At 29.6% G+C, this 8,717-nt stretch overlaps 1 long non-coding RNA gene across 1 annotated transcript; it reads right to left on the reverse strand.

Moving 5' to 3' along the window:
• Nucleotides 1–3,093: 3,093 nt before the first annotated feature.
• On the reverse strand, nt 3,094–8,346 carry LOC143053904 (uncharacterized). The gene is made up of 3 exons (XR_012971502.1): nt 8,211–8,346; nt 4,981–5,060; nt 3,094–3,736 (listed from the first exon to the last, which is right to left on the reverse strand). It is a non-coding gene; the product is annotated as an uncharacterized LOC143053904 (long non-coding RNA).
• Between the last annotated feature and the right edge of the window lie 371 nt (nt 8,347–8,717).

Genomic DNA, 8,717 nt, shown 5'->3' on the forward strand with positions numbered 1-8,717 from the left:
TTCTGAAGATCTGTTTACTGCAGTTGTCTCTCACTGACACTTCTTTCTGTGGTTCCATTAGAGAAATGATGTGTCATAGGTCTCTTTTTCATTCTACTCATTTGGTTTCGATCACACGCATTCGAAAAATATGGATGCCAGAGACAAACTGTTAATTAGATATCAACCGCTACAATTTCTTTTGTGATATAAAGTTAGTTTTCTTGTATTGTTTCGCTATTTATTTACTACAGCTGCAGGTTAATACTGCATAAGTATCCTAAAATTATTTAGACTCTCCTGCACACAATTTCTGTGATTCTAAGACTGAATCTTTGATAACAGATAACAGATAAATGGGATGTTGTCGTATCATATATTTATACTCGCTTGTCCCACCGCATGCTTGATAATTTTATTGGTTGTGATCTTGATAATTCATAGCAATATATCAACCGCAAAAAACAACCAAGATCGAATATCAGTACTCTCTTTGATATGATCTGAAATCATTTAGTGCATGATGGGTTGACTATATATAGCTTATGTTAAAATGAAATTTCAAGAAAGCTTATTTTTTTAAGATTAATCAAATTCAGTTGTACTTATTTTATTGCACTCTATCATTTTATTTTACTTTGTTTCTCCAAAACGTGATTTTAATTTAAACTAAGATAATATTGTCAGACTAGTGTTGAATAAATAAAGGTCCTTTTTATTGTATGTCTGTGTCTTAGACGACTATTGATCTGCTCGGATTGTCGAAGCAAACACAACAGCCCGTATGATTATGCATTACCATTACATCACCAAACTCATTCATTACCGACGTTTCACGTTTTATAAACAACGCGGCATATTTGTAAAAAGCTTACTGAAATGGACAGAGCAATGCGATTATCGTTACAGTTCTTTCAGCAATTATATTCCATATAAGTATTCTGCAGATAATTCTAAGTATACAATTGTAATCCTGGTATCTAATCATAGAACACTTTCATAGAAGCATTCTTATTTGTCCCATTGGGAAAACCTTCATATATATTTACCTGGATCAATTTGGTTTCATTTATACTTCATTTCTCTTGCTATATATGTTTAATCATTAAAATCCAATAAATGATCAAACCGAGAGCTTGACGTAAAGCATGTGGTATATTTTAATGTTTGAACGTTTTCGATAATGAAATATAACACGATACATGAATGCTCGACGGACATAAGATATAAAATATAACTGATATGCTATGTCATAAGGGACTTCATTATAGGATTAAACACATTTTTTCTAGAGGTTATTGATGTGTAAATCGGTGCGATTAACTCACAAACTGAATAAAAGTCCGAAGGACTTTTAAATTGAGTCTGTGAGTACATATGTGAGAGTCACTCTACCCATACCAGCAACAAACAAAACGATAATTAACCTTCCAGAAACTATCTGCTTATTAGTATAGTTCAAAACATAACAGTTTTCTACTTTGTACCATGAGTGGTCAAGATAGTGAAAATCCGGCCAGTGAAAAAATGGCGGACTCCTATGCTATGGCACTTAAACATAACAACAACACACATAAAGATAATGCAGAACCTGCTGCGGAATACTTCAACGTCAAGCCTGTTTTTATATTAGAATCAGACATTTCGGTAGTTCAAAACCTGATAAAAACAATTATCTTACACATACCGAGTTATTCAAATGTATTGATCTCACAATACCTGCTAACCATTTAAATTGACTTCAGAGAGTCATTGGAGGGGTATGGCGTATATATCCAGACAGTGAAGAAGACAGGGAAACTCTTGTGGTAAGCTCCATCACAGTTCGGAAAAAACGCATCGAGGTTTACCCAAGAAACCCTAAATATGTTGAGAAAGAAAGCCTAACCACAGTTCGAATTAGAATAAAGAATATTCCATTATCTGCTGATGATGGACAATTAATTAGATACCTGCAAAATTGGCACCTCGAAGTACTTAATTACCAAAGAGAGAGACTTCGAATTGATGGGTTCGTGACAAATTGTCAAACAGGCGACAGGATCTTTTATGTCGAACCCTTCGATATCACAATTCCAAGAAATGTCAAAATTGGCAAATACCGTGGACTGATTTTCTACAAGGGTCAAACAAACCAAAATGCTGAAATTGAATGTACCAAATGCCTGCAAAAAGGTCATAAAAAATCAGAATGTACCAATGACTGGAAGTGCAAGACGTGCGGTACAAATGGTCATATCTCTAAAGACTGCACAGCTGAGTTTGATAAGAACAGTCAAGCTGACTCAGATGTGTCGTCCGAAGAGTCAGATGAAGCAAGTGAAGCTGAATTTGAGAAAGGTGAGGAGATTGTGCTATCACAATCCACCGAAAACTTATTAGACATAACACATACTGAGGAAATCAGCAAAAATGCTGAACTTCCCACAGATACAAACAACACAAATGTACCAGACCAAAATCCATCTGAATTGAAATCTGATGAAACAGATCAACAGCATCCTGAACAATGCATGAAAAAAAAAAGAAAAAGAAAAAAACATCCAAATCACCAGCAACAACTTATGGTCCACTAGATAAATACCTCGGGACAACCATGACAACCCCTCAGCAGAAATCATCCAAACGTTCCGCCACCACACCAACTGATAAGTTACATGACCGTGAGATTGGCTCATCAAAACCAAGGACATCTGATCATAACACATAACGATCCAAACACACAAATTGTCCAAATATAAAATACACCTATGAATTATTGTAAATACTGTATTATATTTTTTATTTGTTTGTCTATTTTTGTTTTTAGTCAAGAAAAAAAAAAAAAAAATAAGTCAGAGTGTGATATAATTTCAGGGTATATACACCTTGAAAATAGTATTACAAGAAATATAAAGGATAATGTATATACATGTAATAAATTGTGTATAAGACATATAATATTGTAAAAAGAGTTGAATTTCAAATGACCCCTTTGCTGAATATCACAAAATCAATATATAAATGTCTCTATTCTGAATATGCTATTCACCAAATAACATATTGGAATAGGTCAAGTTGTGATGAAATTACCACAAAAATAATATTTGCAGGTATAAATAAATATATACGGAAAGCTGTTTTGATAATAAAATTTATTATGATGCTTTTTCCTTGTATAAACATAATAAAGAATCATATAAACATGATAAATGAAATAAACACAATAATTACACATATACTTGAACTGTGTAAAAGGAAAACACTAGCTGCTCGAAGTAGAAATAAAGATAAAATGAATAAGAGAAATCCAACAAAATTAAAGTTCATAAAGAAAATATCTTTGATAAATACCAATTCATTAAATCACATCAGTCTAAAATAACTTTTTCTGTTGATTTTTATAGTTAACAGCTATAAACTCTCCATGATATATGCTTGCTCTATAACAAATTATCCATCAGTTTTAATTCACATATTAGAATTCATACTTTGTCCTTTTCCATTTCACATTAAAAAGATTTGGATATCTTATTTAGTCCACACATTAGGAATACTTCAAAAGTCAATTTTAATCCACATGAAAAAATCCATCCATCCATCCTTTGCAAGTCCCAGATTATCAGCAAATATGTTCCTTTATAGATTATGTAGATATACACAAATACCGATTTTGCTAAATATAAACATTCCGATTGCTTCTAAATTGATTGTAAATTTCCACACTATGTACATGGTCCAAAAATTTCATACATTTACTTCTGCCAAAACATCAGATCTAAAAATAAATAACCATAAAATTAAAACACATGTTATGAATAAAATATATCTGTTTTTCAGTGTATATATATCATGTATATAGTCTCAAAATATGTTGAAGTAGCAAAAGAAAAATCTAATGTATATATTGAACAAGTAAATAAAAATATATGTTCAACTACATGCATGCATGCTTATATTTGTTTGTGTTATGTTTTATTTACATTCATGTACACTGTCAAGTTTGTCTTTATATTCTATTTATTATATGCACTTATCTCACACATAATTGTGTACCATTGTTTTTATAGTAATCATAAAATCAAACTAATGAAAATATGTTGTAAATATCAGATGGAACAAATATATCTTTTTTCAGCATTTATGCTAACAAAACATCTAAACTCAAAATTTAACAATGGGTGAAAATCTACATATAATATCACTAAACTGTCAAGGTTTAGGCCAAAAACAGAAAAGAGAAAGATTACAATTATGGACAAAAAATCAAAAATGTAATATTCTTTTCATGCAAGAGTCACATTTTATAGAAAAAAATGAAAAAACTATAAATAATGAGTTTGATGGCAAAATGTTCCATAGTTATGGTAACACACAATCAAAAGGGGTATCAATCTATGTGAAAAATAATTTAAAATGTAAGACAATAAATGAGATAAAAGATACAGAAGGCAGAATAATTTTGATTAACATAGAAATAAATGAAAACATTTTTACTTTAATAAATGTATATGCTCCAAATCAACACAAAAACAGAAACAAATTTTTCAAAAAGGTCCAAAATATAATTGAAAACAATCGCTTGGGTATTCTTATACTTGGAGGTGACATGAACGAAACCCTATCAATTAATGATAAAAAAACTAATAATATCTCTCGAAACTACAAACCAGTGAATAGTTTAAAAAAATTAATAAAGAAAAATAATTTAACAGATATATGGAGAGAACTTCATCCAAATACAAGTCAATTCACATGGAGAAGGAAAAATGATACAAAAATAGCCAGTAGAATTGACTTCTTTCTAATAAGTCCTGATATAAGACCACATGTTATGAAAGCAGATATTCGACCTGCAATGATATCATATACTGATCACCAAGCCATTTCTTTACAAGTAAGACAAAATTCGGAAGAAAGAGGCAGGGGATTCTTTAAAATAAATAATAGTATACTTAAAGAGCAAAAATATATTGATCTCATAAATAAATTAATCGAAAACTATAAAAAACAAATACTCACCAAAAATTTGAAAACACTTTGGGATATGTTTAAATCAGAGGTAAGAACCGCAACTCTTACTTACTGCAAACAAAGATCATCTGAAAATAAAAATGATATAAAAAATTTAGAAACAAAATTAAGAAAATTAAATGAAAAAACAAATGTAAGCCCAACTATGGAAAAAGAAATTAAAACCATGGAAGAAAAACTTGAAAACCTCTACTTAAATAAAGTTAAAGGTGCACAAATAAGATCCCGAGTACAATGGTTAGAAGAAGGAGACAAAAACACTAAATTCTTCCTGGGCCTTGAAAAATCAAGACAAACCAAAAAAAGTATCACAGCGCTTAAAAATAAAGATGGGAAAATAGTTACAGAACACTCAGCAATTCTAAACATAGAAAGATCATACTATGAAAATCTATATAAAAGCACTTCTCCAAATTTAAAAGATATAAAAAATTACATAAATAAACCAACATTGATAACAAACTATCAGTAATAGAAAGTGAATCCTTGGGGGGCCCTTTAACAGTAGAAGAATGCACTAAGGCAATATTTTCTCAAATGAAATTAAATAAATCTCCAGGAATAGATGGGCTAAGTGTAGAATTTTATCGCACTTTTTGGAATAATCTAAAAGAATTTACTGTTGAAGTTTTTAACAAATGCTATGAAGAAGAAGAACAAACAACCATACAAAAAATAGGTATAATATCCTTAATTTACAAAAAAAAAAGACCCTTTGTCACTGGATAACTATAGACCAATTACACTATTAAATGTAAATACTAAACTCATTGCATATGCAATAGCTCAACGTTTAAAACCAATACTGTTAAAAATAATTCATGGGGATCAAAATGGTTATATCAAAAAAAGATATATTGGTTTTAATATACGCCAAATCCAAGACATTATTGATTATGCTGAAACCTTTCAAATTGATGGTGCATTACTTTTTATTGATTTTTCAAAAGCTTTTGATTCATTAGAATGGGACTTTATGTATGAAGCCCTAACAAAATTTGGTCTCCCAAACTCATTCATTAAATGGGTTAAAACATTATATAAAAATATTAAAGGCTGTATGCTAAATAATGGTTGGATTTCAGAAACCTACAATGTATATCGTGGGATACGACAAGGGTGTCCATGCAGTTCTCTAATTTTCACAATAGCAGTAGAAATTCTCGCATGTAGAATAAGACAAGATACTGGTATTAAGGGATTTCAAATTAAATTAGACTCCAAAACACATAGTCTGAAAATTTCACAACTAGCAGATGATACTACTCTCTTTGTAAAATGTAAGCAGGAAATAAGCTATGCTTTAAACTTGATTGAAATATTTGGAACACTCTCAGGTCTTAAACTTAACCGATCTAAAACAGAGGGCATATGGTTAGGCCAATTGAAAAGCTGCAAAGATAAATATGAAAATATAAACTGGAATAAAGAACCTATTAAAAGTCTAGGGGTATATTTTGGACTTAACAAAGATGAATGCGACAGAGTAAATACAGAAAGAATTTTAAGAAAGTCTCAAGATGCAATCAATAGCTGGAACAGAAGAAATCTTACAATAGGTAAAATAACAGTAATTAAATCTCTTATCCTACCAAATTTAACTTTCTTGGCATCAGTGACAACTATATCCAAAAACTTTCTGAATGAATTCAAAACACTAATTTACAACTTCATTTGGGGAAATAAAAAAGAAAAAGTTAAACGGATAACTTTATGTAAAGATTATTTGGAAGGAGGCCTAAAAATGATTAATATTGACAATTTTCTATCAGCTATACAATTATCCTGGGTCAAACGTTTAACATCAACACACTTTGCGAACTGGAAAGTTATTCCCCTTTTCTTTTTTAATATATTTGGAGAAAACTTCTCTTTATTCAACATGAATCCAGGTAGCATAAAAGCAATCCCAAACCTTAGTAAAACACTCCCTCTTTTTTACTTAGAAATAATTAAAAGTTGGTTTAAAATAAAAAATATCTCAAACAAAAACAATACAACTTTTATTAACATAAGACAACAATATATTTGGGGCAATAAGCATATAAAATTTCAAAACAAATGCTTAATATTTTCAAATTGGATAACAAATGGAATACTATTTATTAATGATATAATCGACAAAGAAGGAAACATTTCACAAAAGATTGTATTAGATAAACTAACAATTAAATCAAATTAGATATCAGAACTATCGAGAATAAAAAACGCAATGCCAAAAAAGTGGCAAATGGAAATGAAATCAGATAAATCATGCTGTACTCAAGTTAAAACAAATAAAAAACTATACTTAAAAACACAAAACAACTCAAAATTGATCTGCATTGAAAACCTTCCATCAAAAGAAATATATAAAAGCATTAATTCATGTAATATAGAGGAAAAAACACCAATTGGATTTCTAAAATGGAAAACACAATTTAAATTAGAATCGTCAAGCTACTTGTACAAAATGCTTAACTTTATATTTTACAGCTTACAAGTTAACAAGTTAAAAATATTCAGGTGGAAACTACTTCACTATATCCTTCCTTGTAAACAGCTATTGCACATCTGGCAACTGAAAAGTGATGACCAATGCCATATTTGCAACCAATTAGAGAACTATGAACACTTTTTCATCACATGCCAATACTTTCAAACTTTTTGGAAAAAAGTCAAATTACTGCTTGACAAAATAAAAATGGGGACACATATAATCTCTTTCAAAAATCTAATACTTGGGTATAAAATATATGATATAAACTACTATGACATCAATCTGTTTCTGACTGTATTAATGTTCTCTATTCATAAATCTACATATGCATCAGAGTATAAACAAAAAAATGTTGATGTTTACAGAATTTTTAAGTTAGAATTTCAACAATACTCTGATAGTATGAAAACACTTGATAAAAAAACAAGTAGGTTTTTGTGTGATGTTTATAAAAATATATAATAACTATGTTTATATTATAAATCATAAAATGTATTTTTATTTAATATCATTACACATATATATCATGTAGAATGACTCATAGGCAATGTAAACAAATTTCATGTGTGTGTTTAAATGTGACAAATGATCAAGTTTACCTGTACACAAATCAGCATGCTTACTGAACGTTGACCTTGTACTATCTAATGTCAGAATAGAAATTCTTTGATATTTTAAAATAAATCATGATGCTTTCAATAAATTATCATAAAATAGTTGAAATATTTCCAAAACTCACCATTATAGACACTTAAATTAGATGAGAGCCTTCTGCTCATCATCAATACACGTGGCATTCTTTAATTATCCGATCATCTCAACTTTCACGTGATCTTGTTTTGATCAAAAGGTAAGGTTAACGATAAACCTAAAATCAATAGCGGACAATAGATAGTACAAATTCCGTAATCACGTAATATGAGGAAACTGCAAAAGACAAATTGTCAAAATCAATGTATTTATATATTATTATTGTATAACTAATCATAATTAATAGCTAATATTTTTACTGTATAATCTCCCTGGTTAAACAGTAACTAATTTACAGGGATACTAGACTGAATGCTGTGAGTCGAGTAAGTTGTAAACAGCAGAGAAATGTGCAATGAAGGATTTATTTTATTAAAAAAAAAAAAAAAGAGTCTGTGAGTAAGAGCCCCGGTTAACATAAATAACCTCTAGAAAAAATGTGTTTAATCCTTATAATTCTTAAGCCAAATATTTGCGATTTTTAATTAAGCAACAT

Source organism: Mytilus galloprovincialis, chromosome 12 (assembly GCF_965363235.1).
Source record: "Mytilus galloprovincialis chromosome 12, xbMytGall1.hap1.1, whole genome shotgun sequence".
Taxonomy (NCBI): Eukaryota; Metazoa; Mollusca; class Bivalvia; order Mytilida; family Mytilidae; genus Mytilus; species Mytilus galloprovincialis.